A 23308-nucleotide genomic window follows, 5' to 3' on the forward strand; every position below is an offset into this window, starting at 1 on the left:
AAAAAAAAAAAGGAAAAAAAGGAACAACAAGATTAAATGAATGCTTCAGACTACCTGGCACTAACCCCATGTAGCCAATTAAAATGAAAAGGTTCTTCATAAAAATTAAATTTACATAAGATCATTTCCAGAAAATCCTGATGAAGAAAATGGCTTTTTCTATAACCTTTCATCACAGCCAAAGAAAGGATTTTCTAACTGAGGTGCTGGTCTGATCCACAGGACATCAAAATGCTGCTGGAGACTCTGCATGAAAAGTGTAGGCACTAAATTTCTTTTTCCTAGACCCCCATCTAAAATGGAGGTAATGATATTTCTTTTCTCCCCCTCATTACCTTCATTACCTTTCTTGGCTGATTAAATACTGATTCAAGAGCTCTCAACCAGATGCCTTTTTGTAATACAGCCCTGTGCTGATATTTAAGCCAAAGTATTGTTCTATAATATACCACTGTTTTACTCAGCAGAATGGGGGAGTAATGAGAAAGACCCTTATTGTTTCTAGGGCTTTTCAGACAACAAGAACATAAAACAAAGGATTACAAGAACAAGTAAGGCAGTGGCTTACCTATGTATTTTTCAGTGTTTGAGAACAGTTGTAATGGTTGTCAGAAATTATTGGGAAACTTGTACAATTATTTTTCAAACCTCATATGAATATGCTTTCTTTGTCATTCCCCAGAACAAAGCAATTTACTAATGCTTAGCTGTATTTCAAACACTATTTTGTGAACATTTGTGTGTGTGTATGTGTGAAATACGACATAAAAATTAAGTACAGAAGGAGAAAATTGAAGTTCTTTATGGGACTGATAATAAAAGAAAGACACCCTGCACTTGAGGTACTTGCCTGCTCAGTCACCTGTTACGTTGGCTTGCCAAAACACACAGCACACACTTTGAATGTGGGTGTGTAGAATATGATAAAAAGTGAAAACAGAAGGAGATACAATATGAAAAATGTGTGAGACAGGAAAGCATTGCAGATGAGTTGCTTTATGTGACATCCTTATGCACAAGGTAGGGATGAGTAATAAGTTTTCTATTCCACTTTGAATTTTCTTTGGGCTGGACACTGAAATCCTTAATTTTGACAGAAGCACGAGAAAGGTGTTGAATTTGTTTCCAGTTAAGTGGTTGTAGAAGATGTTACCACATTTGGAAACTTTTAGATGTAGATACTCCCACGTCAAAAGATGCAAAAGATGCTTACAATGAAATATCACCTTTTTTTTTTTTTTTCCTAAGCAGAAACACTTTGAGACATATCTTTTCATTCTACATGAATGGTTGACAGTTGTCAAACTGTAATAGTATCTTCACGATAGCCTTTTGGTTCTAGAATGGAACATACAAATTTGTAGTTTTGTAGTGATAGTTTTATTATTATTATTATTATTATTTTATTTTATTTTAAAAGCTTGAAATAAAAATTAAAAGTTATAATGAAGATACATGTGTGCAGTTTAATGCAGAGCAAGAAGTCTGTTTTCCACAAACCTGAGCACATCTACTCAGGTTGTACAAAGCAGGAAAGAAAAAAAATAGAGAAGTTAATGAAGAATCTCAGATATCTGCCTCTGGCTTTGTAGATGTAACCAAAGTATGGATAACTTATTATCTTGTACTTCATTCCACTGTATTTATTTGGACATACAATGGGCAAAATTGGGCATAAAATGCTTACTGCAACCAGTTGAAATACTAACAAACAAGATTTTTTATCCATGTTATGCTCTTTGAAAGGGCACTGATGAAGAGTTCTTAACACACTGAGTAAATCGTGTGTAGCAGGACAAACAGCATGGGAATGAGTGGGCATTATGGTGGGATGCCCACACCATAACAACAACTCCTCAGATTATGTATCTTGAGGCCAGGTGGGCCAGTCCTCCCACAATCCTCAACATTGCAGCTACATCTGAGGATCCAAATTCCCCCATAAATGTGCAAATTTGCTTTGGTATTGCTGCATCAAACTGAGCTATGATTGAAAAAATTTGCACGAGTGCAGAAAATAGTGGCACTTTCTTCCTCTCAGTAACTGAATTTGACTGCTTGTCTATCTCACATATACATGTTTTACAGCCATTTTAAAGAAAATGGAATCAATTTCTTGCCCCTTTCCTATATCATTTTTCAGAAAGTCAAGAACATGGTTTCAAAGTAACCATTAGCACAGGTTGTTAAGTTTGGTAGATGGTAGTTTTGAACCTGAGTCTCTTGTAAGAGACTGAGAGCTGCTATAACAATTTATGGAAAAATAAAATAATATGCACTCTGGAAATTTTTAAAGGAAGCTTGGACTATTTCCATCAGAAGCAGTGATAGTTATGGCAATAGAAATAAAACGCAAACTTAATGGATTAAGTTTTAGAACAGCTTCTAAAACCTGTCAGATATTTGAATTTTTCTTCACCTTGTTACACATTTTTACATTATAACACTTGTAAGAAATGTCTTTCCCTCTTAATTGTTAAAAATAGCTTGAATAGATCATTAGGGACATAAAGCATTAAGGCCACAAAGCCAAACACAAAAATCAGGTTATGCCATGATTGAAATTGAAGAGACTTGGTCACACTACTTTACTGAATATTTTAATTACTGCCCTGCCCTCCATCTGTACTTAAGGAGTTTTATGAAGGCAGGAACTATCTGATAAAAACTTGGATAAAATTATACCAGATTTGCTATAACAGACATATTTTGCAGACTGATGGTATGTAGTATAAACAAGCAGATTTGCAGGATGTAGCAATATCATGTGTTAGATGCACTGATATATTTGCATAACGAAACAGGCAGACTTCCCTACACACATATGAAGAAGGGCTGGCCTGTCTGAACACTTGTCTGTTTTTCCCAGACATGAACATATATAATAAGAGAAATTCATTATGTCCCTTTGCAAACTCTGAATGGCTGATATGGGATTAACCTCTGCTCTCCCTGCTCCTCTTGCAGCTTGTCGCCTCCAGCTGCCACTAGGACATAAAAAAAGGACACACGATTGTCTAAAATGCGTTGTCTAAAATGTGGTTATCAAAGAGTTAAATGTTCCCTTAGGGTACTCTTCCTGAGTCCCCTTATCTCAAAGAGGGGTACATTCATATATTGATTCAATTAATTTAAAACAAATCAGATGATTTAGCCTTGAGAGCCTCTCTCACTGCTCCTGTGTCTCCACCACCTATGGATGGAGGCCAGATAACTTGTCTTCCAGAGGCACCAGCTGGATAAATAAATCCCATTCCTAGAAGGACATAGATGATTTAAGTAAATTACCTAGGTGAAAATGATCTTCTAGAGAGAGGAAAGAGGATCTAACAGCATAAGAAAACACATTTGTAAGCAGTCATGCACTCTCTGCAGACATTTTCATCATTAGGGGCTTGGGGGTCAGTTTTCTGCTAATGGAACAACTCTGATTCATAGTATCAACACCCACCCTAGTTAGATATAAAGAAATTAAAATGTCTTGCACTGATGCATATAATCCTTAGCTGACTGGCTAAAGTAATGCAAATGCAATACATAGCAAAATTGAAATATAGGCAGGTTAGACAGATGGGAAAATTAAAAATGGTCTTTACTATCTTGTTTTCATGAGTGTATGGAGGTAAGCTGTGGCTGTGATGTTTACCGTGTCAAATCTTGAGCAAATGTTCAGCAAAATTTTAAAGCTATAGAACTTTTCCTGATAGGATGGGCTAAAAAATCTGCCCTGCAAAACAAGAGCAACGGAAAGACATTCTTGGAAGACTTGCATGTGGATGTTGCTTTATAGTTCGGGACTTGTAAACTGTGCATGATATCAATGACATAGTTTCCACTATCGTGCATTAAATGGGGAAATTGGTGGAAATTGTGCATTTGAGGACAAATCTACAAGATTTTCTATGGTTTAGCTGGTTGTTGGAGATTCTTACAGAATCCAGGCTCCCTGACCCATTTAATGGAAATTTGTATAAAATATATAATTTTGTTCCTCTTAGTCACATTGTGTAAACACATACCTTATTTTTCTGTACATGCTGCTATTTTTTTTTTATTTTTAAAAAAACATTAATTTCGAAGAGAGTCTAGGAAAGAAAAAAATCCAGAGTGATTATGTTGCTTCACCTACTTTTTAGGTCAAAATGATATTGTGGAAAATAAAAACTACATGATAGTTGTACAGTGTGAAACCTCTTAAGTTTGTATATTAGAAGCACATCAGTAGAAGCCTCTGTTATCAGCTCCTTGAGGTTTAATGAATTTTACCTTCAGTGTACATATTGATTTAAAAGAACTGCCCCCCCCCCCCCCGAAAAACAAAACAAAACAAACAAAAAAAAAAAAACAGGCTCTGGCTTTAACAAAACTAGAGCTCTGGGATTTTGCAATTACTTTATGTGTAATGAAAAGTGCTGGATCCATGCTGATCCACTCTGTGCATCTCCAAAGCAATTTATCATTTTTCAGTCACTTAATAAACTACCGTGGAATTTGAGCGGTCAGAACTCACGTACTTCTGCTGTTGTCAAGGGCTACATTTCATGAGATTTCACTCCTTTCCTCACATTTCTTGCTGCCACTGCTTTAACAGCAGTTCCCCCAGTAGTAGCCAGCATGACCAGATGGTCATCAGTCTCTTCACTGCTGGCTGAGGGCAAGTCTAGAAGACATTCTGAGCACAGCAGCAGCTTGTTCCGGTTGAAAAGACATTTTGCTCTGAGATTTTATTTTGTGTCTTAGGGAATTCAGTCATAAAATGGTTTGGGTTGGAAGGGACCTTAAAGATCACCTAATTCCAACCCCTCTGCCATGGACAGAGACAGCTTCCACTGGACCAGGTTCCTCAAAGGTTCTTAGTCTACCTCTTTGGTCTCTTGGTCTGATCATCAGGTTTTAGCCTTTGCAAAGGCTAAATTTTGCAGGACAAATAAGATATCTCAAGAGCCAGACTGTCAGAAGAGCCTAATTTGTGATTTTGAAAGGTACAGAAGATCTTACCAGAAAAAAAAAAAATAAAATAATGTAGGCATTTCTCTAATACAAGACTCTTTAAAGACCAAGATGACCCTCAAAATACTGATATTAAAAATAGAGAAATTGTAGGATCTCCATCATTGGAGAAAACAACTCTTTTCCTTATACATTGAAATAAAAGCTTTCGGAGTTAGGTCTTCACTTATTAAAACAGTGAGACAGTGGCAGAGGTAGATCACCAGGGAGACATGGAATACATTCAGGCAAACTTACTACACACTCTGCTAGATAAAAACTTGTCATTCAGTGAGGTATAGCAATTTTGAGCATGCACAAGATGTTAATATGAGCTCTGCAATTATTAGTAAGAATAAAAGGACTTCATCAGCAGATCTCAATGAGTGTGCTACAAAGAACTGGAATAATTTGTAAAAAAGGAAACTGGGATATATAGCTGTGGCGTGACTGACAGCATCCACAAGGCTAGTGTCAGCCCTGGGAACAGAACCAAGGACATTTTAATCCCTGAACAGAAATACTCCAAGTTATCACTTTTTTCTTCCCAAACGTGGTTCTGTCAACGAGTCATTATCTTGATCTAGGAACATTGTTTTTCAGGTCTTTGTGCCTATTCATTTCTTGGTGTCCCTGTGAAACAGATGATTTTTATCCCCCTGTGATTTCTGTCATGAGAACATCTGTGCAGGGGGACAGACAAAAAAGTCCCAAGTGTACTGATCCTATTATCTAGCTACCAGAACGTGTAATGTTCTGCTCTCAGCAAAACACAATGGATTTGATTCAACAACATAAATATAGAAACCATCAATTCCCCAAATAGCTAATTATTTTTGAAAGGGATACATTATTACTGCTACTTTTTAGAAGGGCAAATACTCATGAAACATCTGTTTTGAACCCATGAAACTTCAGAAATGTTCAGGGTCTAGATGTCCTTTACTCGTTTAAGACACATAGCTACTCTTCTACACCAAGACCAGAGCAATAAAGAATGGTTTTAGAAATACTTCAAATTCTAACAGGTCATAGAAACTGTTTGGGAGACAGTTTGTATTCAAAGGGTAAGGGCACTTCAGCTAATCTGGGCCACCTCCGATACCAAAATCCCAGGAGGCATGAATGAGTAGTGAATTATACAGGAACCATTCTTCTTTTCAGCTGTGTAGTTCCTTGACTAAAACTTATTTCCTTTGCTCTTTGCAACCTTCTTTGCTGAACTAAAAGTGTAAAACGCAATGAGATGGTGATGTCTAGCCAAAATCCATTTATTTTTCTAAGAGGTTGATCTTTAACCTGTGAACTGGTGAAATCTTGTTTCCTAGGGAACTATTTCACAATTCTTAAGACCACCTGTTTGAAACAAACAAACAAATAAATAAATAAATAAATTCTTTATTTCCTAATTCACACCTTGAGAAATCCCCTATAAACAAAACACAGAGAATCAAAGAATCATTCAGGTCAAGAGGGACTTCAGCACATTTTCTAGCCATATCCCCGTAGCATCAGCTAGGACAGCATCACATCCAGTTGCATTTTGAATACCTCTGAGACTGGAAATTCCACAACCTCTCTAGCCAAACTTAGACTTTAAATCACCTTCACCGAAAAAAATTGTTTTATATGTTTCAACATCACTGCTTCTATTTAGATTTGTGTGCATTCCTACTTGTCCTTTCACTGAGCTCCACTGAGAAAAGACTGGGTCTCTGGTCTTTACCCCACCATCAGGACTTTGTGCATATTGATAAAACCCACCCTTGTCTTCTCCAGGCTGAATAGCTTTGGTGCTCTGAGCAGCAAGGATTCAAATGACATATGACACATACACTGAGCCCTTCATCTTTGTGGCTATTCACTGGATTTGATTCAGTAAGTCCCTGCCCAGAACAGGACCCAGCACTCCTGTTGTGTCCCACCCCTGCTGAACACCCTGCTGAACTCCCCTTAATGCAGCCCAGGAGGCTGTTAGCAACTGCTGGTGGTCATGTTGTTGTTCACCTGGAACGCCAGGGCATTTTATGCTCTCTAGCTTCTTTGTTTTCAATTTTCTTTCATAACCCTACCATAGTACTTCATCTCCCTTCCATGCTTCTTAGTACCAGCTAGGCAGAAGACAGCAGCACTGCAAGTGCTTCCAAGCTCTTCTGGTACACGTTGTACAGCCACCGTGAGCAAGCTGACTACATCCTCTAGCTTTTAGTTCAATATATATTCCTCCCTTCCACCCAGCCACTGATTTTTACAGCTTTGTTCTAGATTCATCTTCTTTATAACATCTTGGCTTTGATCTACTTTGGTAGAAAGTGATAGGCAAGTAGGCAAACCACTTAAACCTTGTTTCTTTAAGAAAGTTTGCTGATTTATTTATTTTCTTTAAGAAAAACAAAAAATTTATAAACAAACAAACAAAAAACTGCCAATAGAATTATAGGCTTGAGTCTAATAAAAATGCTGGATAATTACCATTGCACACTTATAGCTTTGTCAGATTTCAGAATCATGCTGCCTTCTCTTCTTCCTGTTTCTTTCCTCACTTTTCCTTTCAGATAAATTAATTTTCAGTTTTAAAGGTGCTTGTGAATTTTAGAAGCCATCAGCTTCAGATATTAAATAAAAAATAGGAAAAGATAGCTGCTCTGATAGTTGAAGGTGCAGATTGATGTGTTTACAGGGCTTTAATTATTTACTTTTCTGTTAGAGGGAAACTGCAGCAAAACATGCATCAAAGCTCTGTCTGCAGAACTCAAGCAGCCTGCCACTGTATGAGCCAGAAACTAAAAAAAAAAAACATTGCCAAAGGCACAAACCAACACAGCAGTTTGCCCACAGACAACACTTGGGATATATCTTATTAGTAAGAAAAAGAGCAAGGAGTATTCACCCTGCAGAGCACATCCAGAAGTAAGGATGTTAATCAACCTTTACACAAGGTTGATGAAGGGGTACCACCTCTGCACAGACTTTCACAAAAGCTCTTCTGTGGGAGGATGGAGGGAGTTGGATAGTTTACAAGAACAAACTTGAAAAGTGTGAACCATATCTCCATTGAATTCAGCAATACATTTATTTCTGGAATTAGGAGAATGCTCACCAGGTCCAACCCACAGCATAACACGGGTTTCCTCAGCATGGCATCAACTAGGACTTAACAGTAACAGGTCAATATTACCTACCTTGTCAATGTATGAATTCTCCTTCCTTTGTGAAGACTACCAGGAACTGGAAACAAACTGGAAACAGGGACTTTTTTATTTAGAAACTAGTGACTGAATCTTCATGTGGAGTAGGAAGTTATATAATTGAAATTACACCATTCAGTGAAAGAATGCCGTTCGTGATGGGGGATGCCATTTGTCCTAAGAGAACCCATGCAATTCTCAAGCCTGAAAATGAGGGGAAGTAAGTGGAATTGTTAATTAACTGTAATTCCATATCAAAGCAGCTCATAAAATAGAGTCAAGACATAAGGTTATCATCAGCTATCATTATTTAGAGGAGCAACAAGAGAAGGTTTCATGCATTACATCAGTATATATATTTTTTTGTGCATATCATGGAAAACCACCAAAAATTAACCAAAGAGATTCCAACTTCAAACAGAGAGATAATATATAAAAAACTTAGCTCCCACAATAACCTCTGTCAAAAATAAAATTAAAGTAAAAGTGATAACTCATAGAAAATACATTCATGTTTTATTGTGCAAAGAATAGTTTATCAGTGTATCTAAAACTGGTATTTCTAAAATCGAGTTTTCAGAATGCTAGAATTAAAATCTGAAGTTTGTTTATCTGAATATTAAGAGAACATTCAATTTCAGGGAAATAGCCCTGAATTCATCAGAAAATGATGAACAATGTTACTGTCTAGCAAATTATTCACTGTTAATTGAAAAAAAGTTATTCTTTTGCACTTGAAATAATCTGAAAGTCAAGCATTACTAATTCTATTCAGAAAGCACGCTTAAAGTAGCACAACATAGCAAAATATAACGATTCACTGTGTCACAAAACACCATTATTTGCCTTAGTTTTCAGATATTTCTTGCTTAAAAGAAAAAGTGCAATAATGAAAAATAATTTTCTGTTAGATAAAACTGTATATGAAATAAATAAATAAATGGATAAAGTTTGCCCAGAAATGTTAGTAAACTGTTGATATAAACAGAAGGAAAAAATAATAATATCTGAGGCCACATGGCAAGAACTGAAAATAAGCAAGTGTTCTGGGTACAGTTCTAAGAAAGCACTCAAAACCACAGAATGAAAAACAATCAGAGAGGGGAACATGGTTTAGAAAAGCTGAGCTGAATGCAAAGGTGAAGTTATGCTGTGAATGTGCACAGAACAAATCAATCATTGGCACTAAAGAGACAGATCAATACACTGTAAACCCTGGCAAAGCTGAAATAGAGGATCAAGATATATTAGCCAGAATCACTGCAACGTAGGTAATGTCTCCTCTTCCACCTAAATTAGCTTCTTTGGAGCTCCTGTGTATATGTTTGTACAGTATTGTGCTGTGTCCTCTGAACAAACCCTGCCTGGTCTGTACCAACGCTTTGTGTAACACCATCATGGGTATATAACTACTGGCAAAGACTTGGCCCATACAGCAAAACTGATATAAAATCTGAGTAAATATGCTGCTAAACCCCAAGTTTTTTCAGAGACTATGGTGGAGAGTACTTTTATTGGGATCATCTTCGAAGTAACAGTCATGACAGCACCTAGCTTGGCTGAGTTTGTTGGCCTGTAAGAGGGCTGTATTCAGCTAATATTCAGTGCTGGCGGGCAGAGAAAGAGAAAAGGGAGTGAAAGAAATGAAGATGCTCCCACGTTTTTATTCATCCTCATAAATCTATACCTGTTTGGAATTATTCGTTAAGTTTCTTAGGCTTACAAACAAAGATCTAGGCTTGGACAACTTGACTAATGATTCATCTTTCACTTTCTCTGCCTGATTCGTGACTTCCATACATTCTGTTTGCTAATTATACAGTTATTTAATAGAAGACTCTTGAAAACTACCACTGAAAGTTCTCTGAATGGCCTAAGTGATAGAGCAACATGTCTAAATCATACGCTTTACATGGCAAAGATCACCTCATAAAGAAATTATTCCATTTGCAGGCCATCTTCCAAATAGGATGGTAAAGTCTTTTTTTTTTTTTTTTAAGGATAATATTTTTTTCTTCTGGCTCCTGCATATGAACAATAATGTTCATAAGCACATATCATCAGTTTGTTTGAGATTACTTCTGTAAGAGAGTAAACACCACAGAGTGAAATGCTTATGCAACCATTCTCTAGGAACATTTTTGGTAGTTCAAAAAATGTTATGTCATTTATGTAGATTGCAGCTTTTAATTTCTTTTGGAGAGGATAAGAATAAGAAACATCAGTATTATATGCTATATACAGTTTACTTTTTCACCAGTGAAACATACTTTCATTTTTAACTCTTGAAACACAGATGATAGAACATCTGTTCTTGGAATATGACATATAGACTGAGTGAAACACAAATATATGCAAAACCTGAGCAATATGAATCTATAGCAATATGAACCAGGGTCATATTGGTGGTGAATGTTTCTTATTGATTAACAACACGATAAAATGTTTTGCATTGTTTATCAACATGATAAAATGTGTTGTCTGCTAACAGAAGGCTTGTTTAGGGAAGAAAATCAATGAGACATTCTATTCCTTACTGTTATTTATTGTAGGACTGATCCAGTTTAAACAGAAGTTGAGATGGCTTCCCTGGATCTGACTCTTTAGTACTGTTTCATACATAAATAATCTTTTTCTTCTTATAGTTTGCTTTCAGATAAAACTCTTGAGACAGCATATTTAGCTATGGCTTGTAGAAGTATCTGGATGATCTATCAGTCTCTTCTTCACCTTGATTTATGTGAATCTAACACAGATCAGGGACATTACACATCCTACAGTTAGCAGGTTTTAAAAGGTCAAAAAAGAGCTCCCGTACCAGTCAATATCATAAACACAAAGCAGCTTGTAGAAACAAATCTTGGCTGTTCTGGTTAGTTAGGAAGGAAATGAGAAAGGGCAGCTAAACAGGAAGAAATACCCAGAGATGAAAGTTTTCCTTAAGGCCTTCCAGAAGGTCTATGAAATAAATATTTTCTATGAGCAGAATTTTTATTGTTAGCTGTGGCTTAGGTTGGTCCCAGGAGACAATGGATCAATATTTCTGGAATAGTATGGCAAACAGGTTGAACAGCTACTGCTTTTCCAAAATGGGATAAAAACCAGTGGGTTCTGCATTTCTTCCAAATTATGAACATTGATGTGTATTTTGGCATAGAGAGGGTATAGGATGGGCTGGAGAACATTGTCTTATGAAGGTTTCACTTAGCAATCAGCAATTCGACTAACTGGTCCAAGAAACTGAGAAGATATAGTATGCTTCCCTCCTGGTTGCTGGTGTCCAGCCATGGGCAAGGAAATGAACCAAAGCAATCCCTTTCAAGCTGAAAATGCTCTATGTTCTTTCCATTTCCAGAATTTCTCAACTTTGCAACCCATCGTAGGATGTAAAAGTGCAGTCATACACCACACAGCTGATGCATGGTATGACTGCACATCAGACAATCAATTTGAAGCTTCAAAGGCTTTAGAATAACACTTAGCGTTTAATAAAATTTGCTGTTACTGTTTCCCAGACCAACATATGGAGACTTACATTTGACAACACTAAAGCAACTTGGTTAAATAAATGTCATCGTAATGGTCTTGGTCCTTTTTGGCACTGAAAATACTTGTTATTTCAATCATGAGTTTTTATTTTTTTAATTCTCTGATAAGTACATAAATGTGATAGGAGCATAAGTACTGGAGGAGAACACCATAACACAGCTTTGTCTCCTGTTATTTCTGTGATATTCTGATTAGAGGAAATTCAAGACATATGTTAATCACTTTGAATAATTTCAAAGAAAAGGAACAGCTTGAATTGTTTATTTTTTTCTCCAACACCTTGTGTTTGTTCTTTTTTTTTTCAAGAAATAGTTTCCTTTTTTTTCTTTTAGAATTATCTAATTACATTACTTTATTTAAATGTATATGTAGAAAACAAGAAACAAACCATAAAAACCTGTTTTTAACTAAGAACACCATCTTAAAATTCAATTGTAATTTTATAAAACCGTAGAAATTTCCAAGGCATTTTCAGTGCTGTTAAGAAGTCATTTTGTTCATAAGTAAAGCAGAAAGTAAACCATAATACATTTTCTTTGACTTTTGTCAGCAATTTTTCTACCTATATTTCATGTGTTTACTGTTAGACCAAATACTGACATAGATTTTAAGACTCTAGTTTATAGAGTACAAGTGGAGAAAGCAATCTGTTATCTATCAAGTCCTGCCCTATGGTTCTGAATGTTCTTAAATAAGGGAGCTTTTAGAGATAAAGTTTCCGTCTGTTAAACAGAAAGGGTGCCTGATCCCAATGGTCTGTGCAAATGTCATTGCTTGAATACTTCCAGAATGTTTCCAAGTACTTATTGAGTGCTGGGGAGGAGTTGTACAGAGTACAACTCTGAACTCTGTACTTTTCCATCACCTAGGGTGAAGGCTATGATAATTTCTGACAATTTGTCAGTTCGGTTGAGTGTTTTGTTTTTTTTTTTTCTTTTTTTCTGGTATATTTAACTTAACACGAGAGTCAGTGGAAAACTTTGCTTCCAGCTTGTGAATTTCACTTGTAGTAACATGGTGATACTATCTTTAGGGGAACATCTGAGAAAGTTTCTCATTCCCTGTTCCAGTCACAAACCAAGATTAGGAAAGCCAATTCTCCATCCTTGGAGTTGAAAATGGAGATAACTTCTGTGTAACCAAAGATGGGATTCTCTAAGGGGACGGAGGGGTTTATCCTCCTGAGATGTTAGATATTGCTAGCAGTAGCAATGAGTGGTTAAAAAACATATTTCAGTATAGCTGGGAAAATATAAGATCAAACTTTGTGCTGGATCCTGGTTACCCAGCTGGCCAACAGGTTATTCCGTGAACTGGCTGGAAAATAAAAAGCTAGTAGATACAATGTAAGTCATGTCAATTCTTCACAGAGAATTGCTTACACATACTTCTGTGTTAATTTAGTGCACAGAATTGGTTTGGGATCAACCCCAAATTGGCCTCCTTCTTCCCCATAGACTATAATATGGGGAACAGGTTACTCAAGAATGCCTGTATAATTTTAAAGAACATTCTGGATCTGGAAGCAATATCAAATCAGATGAAAAAAAGTGTTATACACCCCTTTCTGTTAAATTCTTTTCTTAGATAGGCAGGATTGCAGTACATTTTCATATATCTTCATATTTCATATATGTGATTTCTCCCTGTTCTTTCTCCCCATCCTGATCAGCATTACCACACTATAAATGAAAGCTCAGCTGTTATATATGGACCAAAATGTGAATATGCAGATCCAAATGGGAATTCTGATGCCCACATCCTTAATCACTTTTTCATTTAAAATCAAAAAAGACTTTGTTGGGAATTTGGTTTATCCAACACTTAGGCTGTCAGATCTTTTTTTTTTTTTTTTTTTTTTTTCCTCTTGATACACCAATGATCACAGTGTAATCATAGGCTATGAATGAGAAAGTCTTCCTTTAGCTGAATGGAAATGACATAGAGCCATATTCTGTGATAGTAAAAATAAGAAACATAATGTTGAATAGAAATTGTCAAATCTGAAAAATTATGAGTGTTTTAAATTTGGTTAATAATGTTATAGTAAAGTGTTATTATTATTACTATCAATACAAGACCACATTACCAAATAAATGTAGTGAATATATATTCTAATCATGATAAATCTCTTTTCCCTGAATGACAAATTATTTGTTTGGAAAATTTTGGGTTTTCACCAGTATTTTTTAAAAGCCTTTAGGAGAAGAAATAAGAAAGGAATAAAAAGGGGAAATGGATTTTTCCGGGTTAAATGTGGTACATTAAAAAGATATCCATTTACTTTTTCCAGTTGTAAAAAATGAGAGTATGTTTGTGCCTTGAAAGAAAATGCAAGGCAAACCCCACTGTGTTCACAAATAGCAATCAAAAGACAAAGATCCATATGATGATTGTTGCACCAACAAACAGGGGCCCCATTTTTGGTTCTGCTTGCACAGTCTTTGGGACATGCCCTTGAGCATGTTCTGCTGGTTGCTCACTGTCCTGCCTCAACAAATCTCCACAGATGGCTTGGAGACTGAGCTGCCATGTGTGGGGTTGGCTGTACCCAGCAATATATCGTCTACCTCTAGCTGTGATTTTAGAGGACTAAGTGTCGAGATGTATACAAGCCAATGGCATTTCATGTGCTCATGAGGTTGGCACCTAACAGATTTAATGGCTGCACAGCCATCCAGCATAATCTAGAGCGAAAAGAAAGTCTAGGCATATTTAAAGTTGCTGTAGCTTTCCTTTTACTGAAGTGAACAGTATAACTCCTGTTGGCTCCAAGAAAATAGCGTTACTCTGAGGTTACAAATTTTAGAAGACTTCCCTGAGAAAGTCTTTTCGTTTCGTATGAAGGAGGCTTGGTTTTCTGCCTTTAATATATGGACTCAAACGTTAAGTTAAGAATATGGCCAGAGTAATATGTGCAGTCACGTGGCAGGGAGAAAATGTACCCTAAATGTGTAAGAATTGTAGCTAAAGACATTTTCATGTGCCATATTTCATTAAAAAAGCAATCTGATCTTGTGTGTCAGAGAAAATTGAATGCATTAGAAAATTCTAAAATCATTTGTTTAAGTGGTTTACTGCTGTAATACAGCGGTAATTTTCTTTAATTCAATCAGAAAGCCATTTCCTTATTCTTGCTAACCTCAGTGATATAGCACTTGTGCAGCAGAAAGGTCAGAAAAGCTCCATTTTAAGGTGTTTGAGCTAATCAGTTTATTAATAATGACTTGTTTTCTTTCTTTCCTCTGGAAAATAAACATTTTTTTTTCACTCCCTTTACTGGATTCTTCTATTTTTTCATCTGTTTTTCAAAAACAGCAAACCAATCTACTTACCAAGCCACCATCCTGCAATTTCATATCTAAAAGGTTTTTTAATTATCACGAGGCCAGTCATGTTAGATATTTTCAGCATTTCCTTTTCTTGCAAGTAATAAATAACTGATAAAAAATACAGATTGTTACCGCAGGTGTGATTTAAACAAACAAACAAACAACAACAACAACAAAAAACTTTCAAGTATTACAACATACCATATTTAACTTTTAAAATATTAACACGTTTACATATATTTCCCAAAGGTACTATATCAAAAGTTACCGTCTAAAATGGATATAATTTAAATCCTTTTGATATTCTCGCTCAAGGGGATTACATCTGAATTTTAATGTCTGTTTTTGCTTTCAAAGTGAGTTTTCAGGTGGTCTGTTTATAATGTACTCCACGAGAAGATTGACAGCTACAATTAGGAGGCTGGATGAGATGATCATTTCAGTACCTTCTGGCTTTGTGAGCGGATTGGCTAGCTTCTCTATATAACCAGCTGATACCACTGTGACTTTGCTGATTTAATACAGATAAAACACAGAGACAGTTTTTATACTAGTATATGTGAAGAGTGAATATATGAAGATAGTAGCTGTCAGTGGTGAAAGAAGAAACCTTTCCTCTGTACATACACGTGGATGGCAGGCTGGGATCCCATGTTGCAAGGGCGGAGAAATAAGCCTTCTGACAGCACAAGCTCCATGGATATTGTACAACAGTTTTGTAAAGTTCTGTTGTGAAAAGGAACACCTGTGTTTAGACTTCCAGAGATTTAAGTCCAGATGGATTTTCTAGTTCACATTTCTAATTTTAAATGTGCTTTTAAACCAATGTAATATCTCCTTCTTGATTTTCTTCCACTGGCTGTACATTACAGCTGTATTTGTTTCTGTCTTAAATATAATCCTTCAATTACCAGCACTGTCATGCCCCTGTGACTCACAGAGAATTTTGCAAAAAACATTGCTGAATATCTTGTAAACCTGGGACACGTGAATGTGTCTAGAAAAGATTGCAGAGAGGAAAAAATAAACAGTTCCAGCCTAAGACACCAGAGAAGCAAAGGATCAGGGAGCGGTACATCATGGCCTTTACTGATAAAGAAACCCTTTAAAATTATTGCTGTAGCTCCACTATTATAGTTTTCCCCTTATGAGCTGTAATGCTGGTGCCACAAGAGGGAGCAGGGACATGAATGATTTTGCACTTTGCTTTATGACTGTCCCAAAAACAAAGCGAGAGCTCTGCAGATCTGAATCCAGAGGCTACAAAAATGCCTGATGGGACAAAGCCACTTCATATCCACAAATAGACTTGGCTGATGCAAAAGTCATGAAATTGATAGAGCACCAGTTGCTGAGCTTTAAGAGTTAACTTTTTTTTTTTTTTTTAATTGTGAAGAAGGTCTTAATGTCCTAAAACTCTTGTACCATCCTCTTCCATTCAGAGAAAGACTTCATCTTTCATAGTTACACCAACAATTAGAGAGATCTTGGAGATGATTAAAAAGCACAACAAATTTGTATCTTTAGACATATTCAAAATTTGGGCAGCTATTGAGTGGGTTTAGCTACAACAGTTTCATGTAAGTTTCTTGTCCTCTATACTCATTTATAGAGGATGTGGATACGTGTGTAAACTGGCATCATATATTAAATTTTTATTTAACTTTACAAGAAACAGATAACCTAAATCCATTACATTTCAATTTAGCTTGCTTATTCATCTGTTTAAGATGCACAGAGATGACATACAGAGATTGTTAAGATTAATGGGTGGCTGACTAGTAGTTGAATTCACATATGGAAACAAAGCACCTGAAATAATTGCAGTAGGAAACTCCTAAAATTTATTTTAATTTGTATGTGGCATTTGTGTTTGCTTGTGTAAGGGCCAGATTGCTCACAAATCCATTTCCCTTGTACCACTCAAATAATACATGGAAATGACCTTAATCTAACAGACCATGGTAGACACAGAAGTCAATAGTAATTCTGATAACTTTTTCACTTGCTATTAGAAATGCAAAGCCTTTTTTTGGGGAAAGCATATAAGCATGAGCTCAGTTTTAAGTATATACTTATCTTTGCTACCCTGAATTTTGGCCAGAAAGAGATGTAAACACATCAGTAGTTAAGTGGCATAGATATTTTGCATTTTATGTGAATAAATATCATGTTATAAATAAAAGCAAAGTACAACTTATTTAAATTAATGGATATCATTGAAATTTCACAAAATGGATACAAACTCACCAGAGAATTGCATTAAGCTGGAGAACAGAAGAGAGTTTCCAAATGTCAGATGAAATGAGACTGTTACAAAGCCTGCTAGTGGAAATAATGAACTGAAAAATATAATCCTTATCTGAAGACGGGACATGAGAAACTGATGAATGGCTCTGTATGACACAGTTACTTGCGACACCAGCAAACTGGGCTCACTGTCCTAAAAGATATTTTCCAGCCTGTTGTTTCCCGAGGGCCTTGAAAAGTGGGCCAGTGCCTTAAACACTCTGACACCATCCATGTTTGACCTGGCTGGTTTCCAGGGTAGATTATTTTGGGGTACACCACTTACCAATTTTCTCCCACGTACCATTTGCATCTTAATCTGTCAATGCTCCTGTTGATTCGTGTGGCTCTGTTCAACAAGAAGATCTAGGATTGACATAAATTCTGCAGTTATGGTGATTTATGTGTGTAAAAGAGAATGTCAGAGAGAAAGCAACCTTTTATCCTGATAATTTTTTAAAAATATTCCTAAAAGCATTGCTGGCAGACACAGCCTGCCAGTGCCGGGCCAATTCTGAATCCACTCAGCTTGTGGATTATTTCTCACCTGTAGCACGTTGTTGTTTGGGAACTGTGTTAACAGAGGTGCCCGGACTGCACAGTGCAAAAAGTAGCAAATAGCTTGCTGAAAACCTGGGATAAGGGTTGTGTGTTTGTGTATTCTTCCTTTTAATTCTTCTTGGCCCTCACAGTGAAATTTGATTCATCAGCCCATGGTAGTTTGTTGAGGCCCCAGGATAGACTTAATCACTTTGCACTATAGCGAATCACACTTTTAGGTGGAACACAGCAAACTGTTTACCAAAGTAGTTTGACTTAATCTAACCGTAATAAAAACTTGTGTTCTCCTCTCCTCTCCTCTCCTCTCCTCTCCTCTCCTCTCCTCTCCTCTCCTCTCCTCTCCTCTCCTCTCCTCTCCTCTCCTCTCCTCTCCTCTCCTCTCCTCTCCTCTCCTCTCCTCTCCTCTCCTCTCCTCTCCTCTCCTCTCCTCTCCTCTCCTCTCCTCTCCTCTCCTCTCCTCTCCTCTCCTCTCCTCTCCTCTCCTCTCCTCTCCTCTCCTCTCCTCTCCTCTCCTCTCCTCTCCTCTCCTCTCCTCTCCTCTCCTCTCCTCTCCTCTCCTCTCTTTTTTTCTTCTTGTTCACTTCATTTCTCTGTTCAAATACTTCTACTTTGTCTTTTGCTAGCACAGTGACAATTTTCTTAGGTAGTTTGATGGACACGCAATTTATTAAAACAGAATTCTCCAAAAATTTTCCCTCATTTCTGCACTAAGCCAACAACCACATCTTGTTTTGCTTCATAGAGGTGTTACCTCCATAATTGTTATTCCAGCCTAATTGGCATGTATCCCCCTTGTCCTTGGGTTAGTTTGACGACATTCCAATGGAGTAAGTGGCCTGTTCTGGGAGAAATTTTATTTGTACTCATAGCCAGGCAGGGTTTCTAGCCTTTACAGAGTGATGTCTTATCATTATTAATGCTGACTTACTGTCTTGAAAGAAAAGGGAGTAATTTAATATTTAAAAAATCACATGGACTAGTGAATAAAGAAGACATTGATGAGCAAAGAAATAAAGCTATTTTCTCCCTTATTTCTTTTAATGGACTTTGTTAAGTCAGCTGGTGAATGTTTCAAATGTGGACGATATTACCCACTTATAAAGAACTGTCACTGTTAAGATACTGCAATTTCTGTAATATTAAATCTTAACCCTACATGCTGCATAAGTTGTGTCCATTAGCTGGTGCCTTGCCAGACTTTAGCCATAATTTTTTCTTTGCAAATTTTTCTGACAATTCAGAGCCATAAGGAGCACTTATCAGAAGAAGTGAAGGAAGCCATATTTATACAGTTAGAGGGCACTGTATAAACACACCCCAAACACCTTAATTATCACTAGCAATTTATCCAGACTGCTATTTATCCAGGATGTTTTGATATCAACATGTACTCTGATTGCCTTTGTAATTTCTTGATCACTATGCAAATCAAATTAGCAACAATAAAGGATGTGAGAGGACATGTCTCATTTTGAAAGAATCAGCTATCTTCAGGCTAATCCTTTAAGTGGTAAAAGTCAATATTGATAAAGACCCTAAATAAGGAGAAGGTCATTTTCTGTGTGTAGGTGACAGCATGGCAAAAAGTTAATCATAGGTAAATGAAGTCAAGCTTAGTCTGCTGAGCCAGAAACACAGAAAGAAACAATAAGAGATGATGACTAATAACGGAAAAAAGAAAGTGCAACCTTAAGTTCTTTCAGAATTGTTACAGGAAAGCGTAGGACAAAAATTTATCTCTTTCTCTCACTCTCATATATGCTTGGTTAATATATTATTTATGACTCTTCGTGGAGCAAAGGTTATTCAGTGTATTGGTTTTCTGGATATTTGTTATACCCTAGCTGGGAATAGGAGTGCTGTAAAATACAGGGTATTAGTTTCATTTTACATAAAGTCATGGAGAACTGGGAATTTTATGTCATCACAAGGTACTTAAGACAGAAATAGCTCCAAGTGAAAGCATGTAAATAGGGCAAAGAGAAGCTGTGTCTTCAGTGGAAGATGCTGTACTTGGGAGTGAGGGCAGAGCTGAATTTACACTACCAGTCTCCCTTTTTTCACGGTACCTATACTTACAAGTCATGAAACCCATGATGAGCACTGTTTTTTTTTTTTTTTTTCAGAAGCAAAAGAAAAAAATGCCCATTGGGATGATAAATGTGGTGTGTGTGTGTGTGTGTGTGTGTGAGGAAGTCATCAGAGAAAGAAAAGCTAAATTTGATTAGTTTGCGATACCCTTTTCAATGTACTGACCAGAAATGTTGTAAGTGCTTCATGGCTGGATTATATAGAGGGAAAATTGGACTGTGAGGCTGTTTGGAAAGCTAAGCGGTCTGTGCCAAGGATGAAGAGCTGATTTGTAGGCTATATCTGAAATAGGATTGATACAAACTGTATGGATTTATAGTTAGAATGGGAAGCTGGTTCTTTGAGAGCACTAAAAAACACTGAAGGTTTGTCTAGGGGGAGATGAACCTGATGCCACGAGTAAGAATTTTGAGACAACACAGAGTGTTAGGAGGCCATAGATATACAGCTGGAGCAAAAAAATGGGGTCCAGTTTTTAATAGATTTTTTTCATCAGCAGTGTCTATTGCTCTTTTTATTTTTATTTTTATTTTTTTTCCTGAAGAATTATGATAATAGTAGATTTAGGATTTTCTGCCTTTTATAGGGCAATCGAAGGCACTTACTCTTAATGGAGGCATAATTGTATTATATATTGCTGTAAGTACTGTAGCACTCCTGGGTGAACCTTACTGGAACACAACTATTTTGTTTATCAAAGACTAAAGGATTTAGAATGATTTCCATCCTACTTGTAACTATATTGGAAAGATTGGTTTCCAGATGAAATCTAATCTTCTGTTGTTGTTGTTGTTGTTATTGTTGTTTTTTCTTTCTAAAACTTTTTTTATAGAATTATAGAATCATACATTGTTTTAGGTTGAAAAAGATATTAAAGATCATCTGGTTCCAACATATATTGGACCAAGATGCCCAAACCCCAGCCAATTTAGCCTTGAACACTTCCAGGGATGCGTCATCCACAATATCTCTTGGCAACTTCTTCCAGTGCCTCACCACCCTCTAAGTACAGAATTTCCTCCTCATATCTAACCTAAACCTCTTTTAGCTTAAGTCCATTAACCCTTGACATATCTCTACAACCCCAGACAAAGTGTCCCTCCCCAGCCTTTCTGTAGGCCCCCTTTAGGTAATGGAAGGCCACTTTGAGGTCTCCTGGAGCCTTCTCTTCTCCAGGCTGGCCAACCCCAGGTCTCTCAGCCTGTCTTCACAGGACAGGTGCTCCAGTTTTTTCCATAGAAGCATAGATTGCAATTTGATGTTGGATCTGGTAGTGGAAATGATGCGTGAAAATCATTAGTCACATTTACTGATATTTACTGGTAACTTTGTATCTAGCACAATATCCATTGCCATGAAAAGGTTGTGACACATTGGAAGCTTCCTTTATATCTCTTCCCCTGAAAATTTCATGAAAGCTAACGGAGGCCAGTGAAACGTTATTTTTGACAGACCAACATGGTTTGCTGAAAATGTTATGGACAATTCTACTCCCAGGCTGGTGAAAAGAAATATCAAAAAAAGGCAATTATCATAATACTTTTCAATGTATTGTTTTTTGAAACTGCTATAGCTCTTCCATGGAGGGCTCTCTGAATTGTGGTGATCATTTTAGCTCTCTGAAATAATGAACAGCATAATGGAAACTAAGCTGTTCACAGTTTAACTGAAAGGGATTGGGTGATTGTTTCCTAGGAAACAGGAAAGAAAGGGTTTGAGTGTCTCTTAAAATATAAAATATACACATACAGAGTGGGTTGTAGTCACGTGGTAAAAAGACGTACCATAGATAGCATAATTACAATCAGAAATGCCAAACAATGTCATGCAGATTTTCTGGAAAATCTCAAAATCCTTCTCATTTCAGAACAAGATGGCTACAATTTCTTCAGAAAATTAAAATTCACACTAGACTGGAATTAAAGTCTCAGGGAAGGAAAATATTGGCCTTCCAATATTTAGTCCAATATTGGACATTTCAGCCAGGTTAGTGTAGCTGTACCCACACTGAATTTATTTTTCAGTGAGCTGAAGTATAACAGAAGAGAAAATCATCCTTTCCTTCAAAGCCAGCTGAAGGCTACCGTGCGGTTTTGTGGCAGGAAGAGAAAAGTGGGAGAAAACATCAAAAGAGGAGAGAAGCAAAAGAAGGAAAAGCTTTGAGGAATCAGGCTTGTGCCTGGTTGTTGGAAGAGTGTTGAAAACAGAGATTTCTTGATGGAGCATCTCTGCATCAAAGGACTTCTCAACCTATTATAACTTCTGTCTCAGGTTCAGGGACATCAACAACAGCTGTCAGGAAGAAACTCCAGGGCACTGGCTTAATAAAAGTAACTTGCAGAGTCTTAGCTCTTTCACTGCCCACAGCAGTGGTCTGCTTTGAATGTACTTCAAGCTAGATTTAGGCTTTATCATTTCCCTTCAAGTACCTTGTGAGATTCCACTCCAGATGGGTTTTGGCTTTTCTAACCCTATCCCTACACATTCAGTGTCTCTATATTCTTCCCAAGTCACCTGGTCTAGCTTCTACCTCTTGTACATCTCCTTTTTATGTCTGAGTTTTGTCAGGAGCTCCTTATTCATCTGTACAGGCCTCCTGCCACCTTCACTTGATTTCCTGCTCATCAGAATGGACAGTTCTTGAGCTTGAAGGTGATCCTTGAAAATCATCCAGATCTCCTCTACCCTTCTTTGTCTCCAGTAGTCTTATTCCATGGGATTATTCTAAGAAGATCTCTGAAGAGGCCAGTGTCTGGTCTTCTGGAGATCATGGTTATGATCCTGCTTTTTGCCTTGCTCCTCATGTTAACTCCACCATCACACACACACTACAACAAATGCTGCCCCTGACATTCACATCCCCAGTCGGTTCTCCCTTGTTTGTAAGTGTCAGGTCCTGCAAAGCTTCTCCCTCTTTGTTTCCTTGGTCATCTATGTCAAGAAGTGTTCCTCTATGCACTCAAGAAACCTCCTGGCCTGCCTGTGCTCTGGTCTGTTCTCCCTCCAGCAGATATCAGGGTGATTGAGTGCCCCATGAAGACCAGGGTCTGCAAATGTGAGGCTTTTCCACTTGTGTGATCAGGTGGTCTGTAGAAGACACCCTGTCTAATCCTGACTATGCGTCATCATCTCCCTCTGTGGTCATTCGTAGTTCAAGGGTCTCCACAAGAGGTTGGCCATCCTGTTGGCAAAGACTTTTTTGCACCACTTATGTTGGTGCTGTCTCTTTCCAGAAATTTTTTCCCTGGGCAGGGGGAGCTTCTCCACCCACCCCAGCCTGCCCTGTTCCCTGTCCCTGTCCCATCAGCC

General features: G+C 37.2%; 1 long non-coding RNA gene across 1 annotated transcript in view; it reads left to right on the forward strand.

Moving 5' to 3' along the window:
* LOC308194412 overlaps nucleotides 1–23308 on the forward strand; it is a 57415-nt gene that overhangs the window by 12300 nt on the left and 21807 nt on the right. The gene's annotated exons all lie outside the window — the stretch shown is intronic.

The sequence above is a fragment of the Anser brachyrhynchus genome, assembly GCF_964034855.1.
Source record: "Anser brachyrhynchus genome assembly, chromosome: 4".
NCBI lineage: Eukaryota > Metazoa > Chordata > Aves > Anseriformes > Anatidae > Anser > Anser brachyrhynchus.